Raw genomic sequence first — 13,040 nt, 5'->3', positions numbered from 1 at the left:
GTTCCTAGGTCACGGCCAGAATTTGAGCCATGGGACTATGACACCCAGCCCTCTCAACCTGGACTGGAGGTTGATATCTGTTCCAAAAGTAAATACAACATGGGATACATACGATGCCCTAATAACGCCTGGTCAAAATTATGCAACTATTGAAAGAGAAAGAGTCATCGTGAGTACTGTGCTGGGGCCATCAGTAGGGACTGGGACCGGCCTGGACAACCTGGCCGAGGCATAGGACACAGGCTACACTACCCGAACACCTCCCCATGTATCATGTCACTGAAAAAACGTGCTGTGATAACTCCTCTTTTCCACAGCTGAGGCACGTGGCAAGGAGGCCACGATCGAGCTAGGGAAAAGAGGAAAGAGCATCGCAGTGGGCAGTCTTCAGAAGATGACACCAGAGCTCTGCTTACCCGTTAAGAGAGTACCGGCCATCCTTCCCACCCCCCACCCCGGGGGGATCTGCTCCACCCGGCCTAGCCTAATGTGGGTTCCAACAGCGGGAGTGGGGTGACGTCCGAAGCCAGCCGCGCACCCGGTCACCGCAAGGCGAGGCGGACGGCAGAGCAGCCGCTCCAGATGCGCCGCCAGGAAACGCGCAGGAGAGGCTTGTCTCGGGCCGGAGACCAGGAGATCTCAGCTGCACGCTGCCCTCCAGCATCTGAAAGGTGAAAGAGGCCTGCACCGGGCCCAGCCATGCCCACTGTCCAGAGGGCCTCAACACCACGCTGCTCGTTCCAGGCCGCGACCTTGAAAAGAGCTGCAAGGGCGGAATCCCGCAGGCGCGCGCCCCACGGACGGGGCGGGGCCAGGAGCCTCCAATGCGCGGCGCCGGCGGTCGGCGGAGGTCACGGCGGGTCCATGACCTCCCAGGCCGCTCTAGACGCAGCTCTCCCACAAGTGAACAGGTCTGGGAGGGGCTGCGGACCCCTGCCCTGGGCCTGGTCCGGCGGCTGGGCTGCTGCAGGAGGCTGGAACCGAACTTGGAGGACCCAGCCCTGCGGTTGGAGGGAGCGAGCCCAGTACCTGGTGAGCACCTGCGAGTTACGGGCAGTGCTGGCCTCGGCCAGCCGGTCAGCCGGCTGCCGGTGCCTTGGCTTAAAGCCACCCGGTGCGCCCCAGCTTTTTCTTTGTGGAACATGGCTAGGCCGGGTTCAAGCACAGACACATCCCGATGCTCTACAAGTCGTTGTTGGAGGGGTGGGGGGCACGGTGTGCTCCGTGCTAATTGCTGTTCTAGAAAACAGGGTTCAAGAAGGTCTCAAGGATTACAGCTCCCCGATATCAAAGATTCCTGCCTTGAGTTGTAATGGTTTTCTCTTCTTCAGGGCTGCTTCAGGGGTACTGTGAAAACGCGCTGTATTTTATTTTTTGTTTTAAGATTTTATTTTTAAGCAATCTCTATACCCGTGGTGGGGCTGAGACATAAAACCGATATAAGAGTTGCTTTGCTTTTCCGACTGAGCCAGCTGGGCACTCCCTGTATTTTATTTTTAAACCTTGCATAAGATAGTTTGGAAACACCGATGGAAGTGAGTGACGCTACTCAATGAACTCTTTAGCTAGGAATCTAGACTTTAGAGCCAGAGTGCCTGGTTCCGATGCTGCCTTGGTGCTCTCTGGGTGTGTGATATAGCAGATTGCTTGTGTTCTTTATGATACACTCCCTCATCTGGGAAATGGGCACAGTAATAATACCTAACTCCTGCAGCTTTGTAAGGAGTGAATGACCTTAAATAGGCAGGGCACTTAGAACAGGCTGGTGCATAGGGAGCACAGGATCAATGTCAGGTCTTCCTTGTTCCTGCAGCTGCTGCTGGGCAGAGCTCAGAATTAACCTATCATCTCATTCATCTATGTGAACTTTTCTGTAAATGCATCATTAGTTTGGAAAACCTGCAGCTCGGCCCTCACCATATTTATGTATCATTAGCTACTGGCTGTAAGGACAGGCGATAACAAGGAAAGGTATAACATCTATCAGAAGGCTATTATATCAATTTTGGGAGTGTTTCCTGTTGTTTCTCACTCGATTGTAACCTATGTTGTGTACTGTACTCTGTCATTTTCTCTCTCTTTTTAAATTTTTTTTTAACTCCAGTATAATTAACATACAGTGCTATATTAGTTTCAGGTGTATAACATAGTGATTCAACAATTCTCTGTATCGCTCAGTGCTCATCCCGATAAGTATACTCACAGATTTGGAATGCTTCTCGAGTTTGTGTGTCATCTTTTGCTCAGGGGTCCATGCTAATCTTCTCTGTATTTCTCTAATTGTAGTAGATCGCTACTGAAGTGAGCACTGTAATTTTCCAATTTTGAATTATATATATTTATTTAATGCATTATATATTTTTATATATTTTATATGTAAAGTATCTTTCGTAAGTATCCCTATATTGTATATGTACAAATATATGAACATTTGCAACATAGTAATGTTTTATAATATATAAACATATGCATATCCTTGGAGATACATTTTACATATATATATTATATAAAGTATCATTTTTATATCATTGGAGATGTGAAATAGCTCAAAAGCGGAGAAAGATACAGATAATAGTATAATCAACACCTATGTGTTACCCAGATATAATAAATATTAAGTTTTTAAAAGTTAATTTTTTAAAGAAGCAAAACACTACAGATGCAATTGCCTCCCTCCTATCGCTCCCCTCCCTGAGTCTTTTTCCCACCTCCGGTTAATGCTGTTCGGAAGCTGCTGTGTATTTTCTACATCTCTGATTTCAGTATTTTAACATAGATGTATGGCCCACAGGCCAATATTTAAAATGTATCATATTTTTGTTTTTAAGCGAGGAAAGTAATATTTTGCTAAATCTATCTTTCCACAGCATTCTCTGGTCATTTCCCCTATTCACTCAACTCTTTTTTGGAGACTTATTCGGGCTGAGAAATCATCCCTACTTCATTTATTTAATCATTGTGCAGTAATACGGTTGTAGGAATATATCCCGATGAATTTATCCTTCTGTCAATTGATGTATATATATGTTGTTTACAGTCTTTCTTTCGCACGAAGATTGGTGCAGTGTGGTGCACATCTCCTTGGGCAAATGCGTGAGAGCTTCTGCAGGGCACACATGTAAGAACGGAATTGCTGGGCTGTAATACCTTGTCTCACTTTTAGATTTATTTTTACAACAGTGGCATTTATTAGATATTCTTAATTTTCAACTTTGAAACAAATATGATTACTACTTCATTCTTATGCTTTTGAATGAGTCAGCTGAAGACTAAAGTTTGAAAGGAAATTGAAAAATATTTGGCATTTGGATCTGTTTATCTGTATAACCCAGGATTGACTTGCTACTGTAGGGTATGCAAGGCAAAAAACAAAAATAAATTGGATGATGAGGATCATAGGAGACTAGAGCTACCACTTCTTTCTTTCTCTCTCTCTCTCCCTTTCTTTCTTCCTTTTTTAAACTAATTTATTTATTCAGAGAGTGAGTGAGCAGGGGAAGGGGCAGAGGGAGAAGAAGAGAGAGAATCTCAAGTAGACTCCATGCTGAGAATAGAGCCAGACTAGGGGCTCGATTTCGTGATCCCAAGATCATGACCCTAGTTGAAATCAAGAGTTGAACCCTTAACTGACTGAGCCACCCAGGCACCCCTAGAGCTACATTTTCTAATATGTGAATATGGTGTGCTCTTCAAAGCCATAGTTTTGCATATAAAATACTTTTACTTTAGATATGTCTATATTATATTTTTATTTTGATAATACATGATTATACTTGAAAAACATAAAAAGGAAGAGGAAGACTCTTAAATCTCCTGCACTTGATTTTAATCTGTAATAGCCACTACTTATACTAGCTCGATATTTCCTAAGTATTTATAAGAGTGTGTGTGTGCATGTGTAGCTTCTAATAAATGGTATTTTAGTATATATTCAATTCTAATAATAATTTGAATCTGTATTTCACTCTGAGTTTTTAATGTAAAATAACTAATTAAAGTGCAGTAATGATATTTATACTATTAAATACTGCATTATTGTCTTGCATATAGAGTTACTGATTGAATTAAGTGAACACAGAAACTAAGGCCTTCCTCAGTATCAGGCTTTCTTGGTTACTTTGAGGATACAAGTGGTCGTGAAGTGTAGGTGAAGCAAGAGAAGCCAAGGACTGTCAGCGTTGCTCCCCAGGTCCTTTCTTGCTGTATTTGGCCATGTGCCAGCTACATTTAACATGCAAGGTGTCTAAGAAATGTATGCTGGTACATAACTTTCATAAACATCTCCACTTTATACTCTGATAGCTACACAGCTCATTCAGCATTTTTTAGGAAACCATGCCCCATAGTTCCATAGAGTCTGGATCTGTTTGCCACTAACAGCCGCAAGCAGACTAGGTATACTCTGCTGAAAGCATTTCATAGATAAGGATTCTCCTACTAGTGAATGTCACTCACAGATTTGCCAGTTGATTCATCATTGGTGTATTTTCAAGATTTGATAAGACACTTTACTTTCTTTTCTGAGACATTCGTAATGAAGGGGAGAAAAGATTGTAGGCTTGGTACTGCAGACACTTGACAATGACCATGAAATAATCAGTGGTCCATGGGTAAAGCCAAAAGTCTCGGCCCATAGGTCCCATAGCAAGACCAGTAAAGCTAGTGGTGATCATGTTTGGTACCTGTTTTTCATTTTCTCCATGTTTGAGGTAAAATTTTGATTCCTCTTTAACATTTCCAGGCAAGCTTGAGTTCTAGCTTCTAGCTCCCGTTTCCCCTAGAGCTAGTCACCAACCCTAAATTCTGACCTTCAGGGAGTCCTCTGAGTGGCATGTTGGATTTACTCTGTTTAATCCCACAAGACATCAAACCTACTAAATTTTTTTCAAGATGTACCTTAGTAAGGGTCATAACTTATTCCGGTTCTTGGATGTAGCTCTTCATTTGTTCATTTTCTGCATAAACCTAAGCTGCTCTGAATGGAAGGAGAACTTAGTTATTTCCTGTTAATGTCCACATAGAAATGGGGTTGAGAGATAGGATAAGTTAAGTCACTGGGTCATTTGCTTTTTCAGGTACAGAATTCTTCCCCTGGAGCTCTACAATGCTTCCACTGGTCTGTCTTTTCCCCTGCTGAGTTTCCTACCTTGCAGAAGGCCGTCTGTGATCAAACAGCTGCAGGCAGATGAACACTGGATGATAGGAATAGAGCTAGTAATCATAGTTATGTAGCCTCTCAACAGTGGAGTGTTCAGATGGAGAATGCATATTCTACTGTGCCAAACCCAAGAAAGAAATTATGTTTTGAAACAGTATGGGAAGAGAAAGCAAATAGTTAATTCAAAAGAGATAAAACAAATGAGCTTCAGAATAGATCTCTGAAATGATCATCACTGGTTTCCTTTGGAAAATGTTCTCTCCCAGACCAAACATTTGACATTAATGAGGGAATGTGCTGGAGATTAAAGCAGCAAAATGTCACTGTGTACCTGCCACATGACCTCACACCTGGTTTTCAGAGTAACAGTGGAAACTATGCAAATATTAACCACAAGACATGAATGAATGACCCAGGGAAATGGGAAAGCTGTTTTGTCATGTAAAGTTTAAACATGGTCAACAGCATTTGGAGGATACAGTCTCTAAAATTATGTATTTTTCTCTGCTCTGGGAGTTCCTGCCCTAAGGTCAGTTTTTAGGTCCCAAGGGCAACCCAAACCAAGGATTAATATTGTCTCTTAGACAGCTAAGTGGTTTTCGACTTCCTGCTTTCAGGTCTCAGACATTACACTCCATAAAGTCAGCATGTTTTTCTAATCAGATAACACTTACTTAAGAAGTCAACAATGGTCCATCAGTAACTTTGATGGCCAGAGGCATTTTCAGAAGGAGACACAAGAAAGCCCATTTAGTTTCACATCTTCCAGAATTTCTTAGTAGTACGAGACTCAGATGGCTAGGGATCTAGGACTTGGGGTAAGAAATAGGATGGAGCTCGAAAAGGAAAGCCTTTGGTCTTAAATGTTTATATCACAGAAAATCATGATTATAACTGTTCAGTCAATCATAAGCAATACAGGTCAGCGGGTACACGTCGAAGAACAGCAAGAGGGGGATACTCTTCACTACCTGCATCTAAGAGCTCCAAGAAGAATTGTGTGTGCCGGGGGCTTCCTAACAAGGCAGGTGGTGACAATGACTCACATTTATGAGCGCTTACTCTGCTGGGGGCTTCTCCAGAAACTTCCAAAGCTTCCCCACATTAATTCTTTACAGCAATCTCATGAAAGGGGGATGGTTCTGTTCATTGACCTGCCATCAGCCTGATGCTCAGAGTCGGTAGGCAGCTTGGGGAAGTTTCTGCAGTTCCGAAAGTGTAGCATGATCCATCTTTCATCCGGCTGGTGCCAGAGAACTATGTCCTTACCTTCACATTGTGGTTGGTGACCTCACATTTTATGAGCACCTTATCTGATCTGGAAGTAAGTATGCAGTCAAAGATCTGAACCATTAATAACTGAAGAGGCAGCATAGGCTCCCAAAAGAACTTTGGGTTTTCCACTGGGGAAACCACGTCTCTCCTGAGATAGCCCTTTGTGACCTGTGAGCCACATCTTAGGGACCAGATACACACAGGGGCTCACGGGGCATTGGGCCATAGGACTCTTGTGGCCATCAAGGATCCCTGATTTCAGATAGCTGACTTATGACTTTTATGACTCTTTACATGATCTGTTAGATCCAGTGTCACTTCCTAGTCCTCATCTGTGACTCTGAAGCCACACAGAGACCTCTGCCCCAGGGGACGAGCACAGGCAAAACATAAAATTTGTCTGTTTTATGAAATGTGGGTCATTAAGAGATGTGGCCAATTTAGGTACCAAAGTAAATTATAAGGTGTTTGATTTTTTTTAAAAAAGATCTTATTTATTTATTTGATAGAGATCACAAGTAGGCAGAGAGGCAGGAAAAGAAAGAGGGGGGAAGCAGGTTCCCCGCTGCGGAAAGAGCCCAATGCAGGGCTTGATCCCAGGACCCCGAGATCATGACCTGAGCCGAAGGCAGATGCTTAACCCACTGAGCCACCCAGGCGCCCCTAGGGTGTTTGATTTTTTATGTGTTATCTTCGTTGACTGAATTGCCAGTATAGAAATAGTAGCATTTTATTTATGCTGAGTAGATCCCACTGAGCAACAAGCTTCATTGCTATTTTTGTTATGATAACTTTGATTCTTGTTCTCAGTAGTTTTTGGTTCCAGGTAACAGAAACCTAATGCAACTTGATTAAGTTTTAGGGAAAAAAAAAAAAATATATATATATATATATTTGCACACATTGGGGGTGTGTGTGTGTGTGTGTGTGTGTAACTATGTTGGGAGGACCAGGATGTCTGAAGAACTCAGGGGAGGAAATCTACACAGACTGAGAGAATGGAACCAGAAACTATAAAGTTCAAAACTGAAGTTATTCTCTTTATCTTTCCAGCCTCAAATGGAATCTATTTCTGATGCTGGTATAGGTGTAATTTGTTCTCTGTCTCTGTAGCTAAGCCATCCCAACCTACCAGTGCACAGCTTTTCAAGTTCAGAGCCCACATGAGTCTTTTAAATCCGATTCCAAAATCTCTGGGGTGGAGAACGTAAAGGACCTAACAGGAGTCCTTGGTGATCCTGGGGCAGTGAGGTCAGAGGGGGCCCTGCGGCTTGTCAGGGCCCATTGGGAATAAGCCATTGAGAGGATGGGAAATGTTCTCCCCACGGAGGAGTAAGGGGGTGGGGGCAGTGATTAGTGCAGGGGATCATGGCAGCCTCTGATCCACCTGTCTGGACATTACCTGGCATGAATTTGGATTTTTGGTCGTCTGTGCACTACCAGGGCTTACCTTCCATGTGATTCCCTCCTGTTTGATGGACAATGCTGTTTGGAATTTTCCTCTGTGTTTGAATTAAGGAATTTAATATAGGGAATGTAAGTGTTGCACTTAAGGGTGTGGGTTTTACATTCAAACCCACTTACATTTGCAGCCCAGCACCAGAGCTTACTAGCTGTGTGACCGTGAGAGAGTGACTGAACCTCTCTGTGCCTCTTTATTCAGTTCTATACAACGAGAGGAATAGTAGTGGCTACCCAGGAGAGTTCTGTGAGAAGTAGTTGTTTGAATACATGGGTTCCCTCACAACAGGTCTCGTCACGTCGGGTTCTCAATAGAGCCCTTATTTGGCAAGAGATTTTGTAAATTCTGAGATTTTGTAATTATGAGATTAAATATGCTTAAGGATTTTTACCCATTAATTGACTGAAATAAAAGTCAGGGGATTAAAGAGAATATAAACACTGAGAGGAAAATGAGCAAAACGGAAAGGAGAGACTGCGAAATCGTTATGGTCTCGTGATGACTAGAGAGTGCTTTGGCCGGGTGGAAGGTCCGGTTAAGCTCAGCCTGTGTGGCCCATTCCTTGTTGTCTCTGCTGTGGGATGCCCTTCCCCCATCCCTTCATGCCAGGATGGTCCGGAGAAAAGCCACATGCAAATTCAGTAAATTGTAGCTGGGGAGAGCAATGGGCATTTTGGCTCCAGTGGCGTTGGAAAAAATTGGGGAGAAGTTTGGGTGGAGAACCCAGGATGAGAGCCAGAGGGAAAGGGGTTAGCTGTAAATAGGAGGGGTTCTTCATCTCTTCTGGCTGGGAGCTTTTCCACGTGGGGGAAAGCCTGGTGTGGAGGATCGTACACTTCTGCATCCTGGTGGCTTTTCAAGTCGGCCTGAGCCCCTGCCCTGCGGGCACTTCTGGCTTCATTGATTGCCTCCTCCCTCCCCCCAGCAACTGGCTGCTCCCAAGAATGGTCAAGCCTTGCTAAGGAATATAGAAAATCTAACTATGGTAACGGCAAAAGTAGTGGATCATCTTTTTTTTTTTTTTTTAAGATTTTGTTTCTTTATTTGAGATCGAGAGTAAGTAAGAGAGAGAGAGAGAGAGCATGAGTGAGGAGCAGAAGGAGAGGTAGAGGCAGGCTCCCTGCCGAGCAAGGAGCCCAATGCAGGGCTCTGTCCCAGGACATCAGCTGAGCGGAAGGCAGATGCTTACCTGACTGAGCCGCCCAGGTGCCCCAGCAGTGGCTCATGTTAAGTGAAAAGGTGGCCTCAACACGTTGCGCATTTTATTTGCAACACTTTTGATCTATCAAGCGGCGTCATTGGTAAGGTGGGATAATAGTTCTTGAGTCTGGGATAGGGCTGGGGTTTCCAACATGTTGGCCTTCCCATTCTCTCTTTCCAGAACACCCAGCCCAGTTATACCACAGGCAGGCTAGGCAGTGAGGCAAGTATTTAAAATGTGAGCATCGTGTTCTGCATCAGAGCAGACCGTACCACGTTTCCTCCTGGTTCGACTTTTCCAATTTGATAAAAGAATGAAGACAGACTGATTTCTGATCCTTCTAGAAGCAAATGATGTATTTAATTATAGGCTTTCTACCATCCTCAGTTACTTTTATTCTTTCAACGTTGTGGACTGACCCCATGGTATTGAAACCCTTAGTCAGACTCACCGAAAAATAACTGTGTAAGTTTTAGTTTTAAATAAGTACTCGAAAGAAAATTTAATTAGTTGTAGAAATGAACCTTGAATTATTTCTGTGAAATCAAATAATGGGCAAAATCACCTTCAGATGTCCTGTTTCTTATTAAAATTTAATTCGAAGATCAGGTTTTTTTTTTTTTTTAAATCTGATGAAAGCACTTAGAAATGTTCATTTGTTCATTTGGCTTTACTGATTTTGAGATAAGCTTTGATAACAGAGTATGTTTCATTTTGCGGTGAGTAAAGCTTTGCTCAAAATGCAGCTGTTTACTTCTTGAACTGATCAATATTATTAGACTGTTGTTGTGTGGGTAACGCATTACAGTGGTATTTACTGCAAGTCAGTCTTTGTGAAAGAGAAGAAAGTGTGGACGCGGTAGGTACCAGCACCCATGACCCCAGGAGTTTTTGAAGAGAACAGTGTTTAGGAGACTCTTGAAGCAAACAGGCACCGTGTCTTCTCACGTCTGTATCGCTAATACCCTCGCCTATTGACTGGTGTGTAGTAGAGCCTCAGAAAACACGGCTGGTGTCGAATTAAGTAAATCGGATCTTAGGTCTCCCAGCATCCTGAAGAAACGGACGCCTAAATTCGAAATATGCAGGTACAATGGCCAATGAGAGAGCTGTCTTTTAGTCGGGGAAGATGGTCCCGGGGTTAATAACGGTCATCATAAATAGAACAGAAGTAACAATAGTAGCGAATCCACACTAGCGTCTTCTACATGCCAGCTGCTCAGCTCATAATTTTCCCTGGATGCCCTCGTTTGTCCTTCTGGCAGGGTGCTTGCAGTGTCCCTCTTACAGACGAGGGATCTGAGACCGGGTGAGCTTGACGACTTTGCTCAAGATCTCCCCTGTGGGACGTGTCAGAGTTAGAATTTAAATTCAGGCAGTTTGATCCTATGGACTCTGAAAAACAATCTGAGGGGTTTGCAGTGGCGGGGGGGTGGGAGGTTGGGGTACCAGGTGGTGGGTATTATAGAGGGCACAGCTTGCATGGAGCACTGGGTGTGGTGAAAAAATAATGAATACTGTTTTTCTGAAAATAAATAAATTGGAAAAAAAGATCAAAAAAAAAAAAAGAAAAAAAAAAAGAAAATGCCTTCTTTGCCACGGCTAATTTTCTCTCCTTTCCACATATGTTGGTCTCTACTAAAGGTCCAGTTAAAATTGATTAGCTAATATCCAACAGATTCTAGAACCCGTCTCTTAAAGCCCACGGAGACATAAGACTCACTGGAAATAGCAGTCAGATCCCCAACCGATTTTCAGGCACGAGATTTTGTTCTTCTTTCATTTATAATTCCTTGTTGAGCTCCCTCAAACCTCACCTGAGAAATACTTGCTTCCTGGATTTACGGGTCCATGGTTTTTTCAGTTGAGCTATGAACTAGTCTCTCTGTGGGCAGCCACTCCCTGAGGGACTGAGGGAAAAGAAATATTCACGTAGAGGGGTGTGTGTGTGTGTGTGTGTGTGTGTGCGCGTGCGCGCACGTGTTCCTGCATGCCTGTGCGTCTATATACCTTCTTTTGGAAAACTTAGAACTTGTAAGACTTTGAATTGATTTGGGAACATGTGCTTTGAAATATAGATTTTGCTGAGGTTTCGTAATATTGAAAGGTACTTACAGACAGTGAGAATGCATGCTTTTTCTCCAAGCATATGAATTGGCTGTGAATCCCAAGTTCCTTCTACCATTCTGGGTAACAAAAGACAAAAAATACGAGATAGGATACCAACGGTGAATTTTTAAAAAAAAATTTTTATAAACATATAATGTATTTTTATCCCCATTTTTTTAAAAAAAGATTTATTTATTTGAGAGAGAGCGAGAGAGCGCACCCCCTGGGGGAAGGGCCAGAGGGAATGATGAGCAGCGACTCCCCACTGAGTGGGACTCCAAAACGGGGCTTGATCCAAGGACTCTGAGATCCTGACCTGAGCCAAAGTCAGATGCCCAACTGACTGAGCCACCAAGGCACCCCAAGATACCAATACTGTGTTACTAAGTGTGGTGGTGGACTAGAGAAAATAATGCTTTGAAGAATTAGAAGCTAAGGGGCGCCTGTGTGGCTCAATGGGTTGGGGCCTCTGCCTTCGGCTCGGGTCATGATCTCGGGGTCCTAGGATCGAGCCCCGCATCGGGCTCTCTGCTCGGCGGGGAGCCTGCTTCCCCCCCCCCTGCCTACTTGTGATCTCTCTCTCTGTCAAATAAATAAACAAATAATCTTAAAAGAAAAAAAAGAATTAGAAGCTAAAAGGGCATATCATTTGAAAGACTCATTTATGGATTTTCAAGAAAATTCATAATGAGAGATACATTTTGCACTGTGACTTACTGTACCCAGGCATATGCGTTTAGATGTGCACGTATGTATGTGTATATCTGCATGTGTGTATACGTATATGTGCATGGTTATATGTAGCACAGACACCTGTCTGTTCTGTATAAAACAATAGTGTATGAGAAAACACTGACCTTATGACATACGGTACATTCTGATACTTTCAGTTATGTTTTCTTTAGATTTTATTTCATAAGATGATATTGGTACAGCTAACGGTTGCACATTAATATAATTAGCAGGAAATTGAAAAGAACTGAGAGAACATATAAATATCCATGCCTTATACATATATGCCCATCTCTCATGATCACTAAGAACAAATGCTAGAGTCATTACAATCTATGGATCAAAAATGTGGAAACATTGGGGCGCCTGGGTGGCTCAGTGGTTTGGGCTTCTGCCTTTGGCTCGGGTCATGATCTCGGGGTCCTCCTGGGATCGAATCCCGCATCGGGCTCTCTGCTGGGGAGAGCCTGCTTCCTCCTCTCTCTCTGCCTGCCTCTCTGCCTATTTGTGATCTCTCTCTGTCAAATAAATCAATAAAATCTTAAAAAAAAATAAAGTGAAAACATCTAAAAGGTTTTTGGTTCCAAGGGCAAGTTATTTCACTTCTACAGACATTTCCATTTATTTTACTAATTCTTTGAAGACACATGTTGAATATCTGCTCTGTGCCAGGACCATCAGCTTGTCGTAAAGCAAGCAAGTTCCCTGACCTCGTAGATCAAAGACCAGCAGACAAACAAACATTGAAAGATGTCTACATTAACTATATAATGAAAGATTATGGGAGATGTCAAGAATATATATAATGTGTCTGATTAACACTTGAATGAGAAGTTTTAATTATTTAGTAATGCCCAAGAAAATTTCTAAATAAATTAACTGCAAACTGAGATTGTGGGAAGAATTGGAATTGTCTGGGTGAGAGAGATTCGAGAGTAGAGTAAACAGGCCTGAATCTGGAAGGAACTCACGTGAGAAAAAGAAAAATCAGAGACTGAGGCAGGAAGGGGAGTCTAGACAGATGAAGAGAACAGGTGGGCGTGAATCAGAATGTGAGCCATTCTAAGCATAGTGGGGAAGTGTTGGGGGTGTTTCAGTAGGGT

General features: G+C 43.1%; 1 non-coding gene across 1 annotated transcript; it reads right to left on the bottom strand.

The window, feature by feature from the left end:
• Nucleotides 1-2,201: 2,201 nt before the first annotated feature.
• Nucleotides 2,202-2,308, bottom strand: LOC122916635. Its single transcript, XR_006386261.1, has one exon. It is a non-coding gene; the product is annotated as a U6 spliceosomal RNA (small nuclear RNA).
• Nucleotides 2,309-13,040: the final 10,732 nt, after the last annotated feature.

The sequence above is a fragment of the Neovison vison genome, chromosome 8 (assembly GCF_020171115.1).
Source record: "Neovison vison isolate M4711 chromosome 8, ASM_NN_V1, whole genome shotgun sequence".
Taxonomy (NCBI): Eukaryota; Metazoa; Chordata; class Mammalia; order Carnivora; family Mustelidae; genus Neogale; species Neogale vison.
The sequence above is the reverse complement of the archived record's forward strand: the minus strand, read 5'-3'. Positions and strand labels throughout refer to the sequence as shown.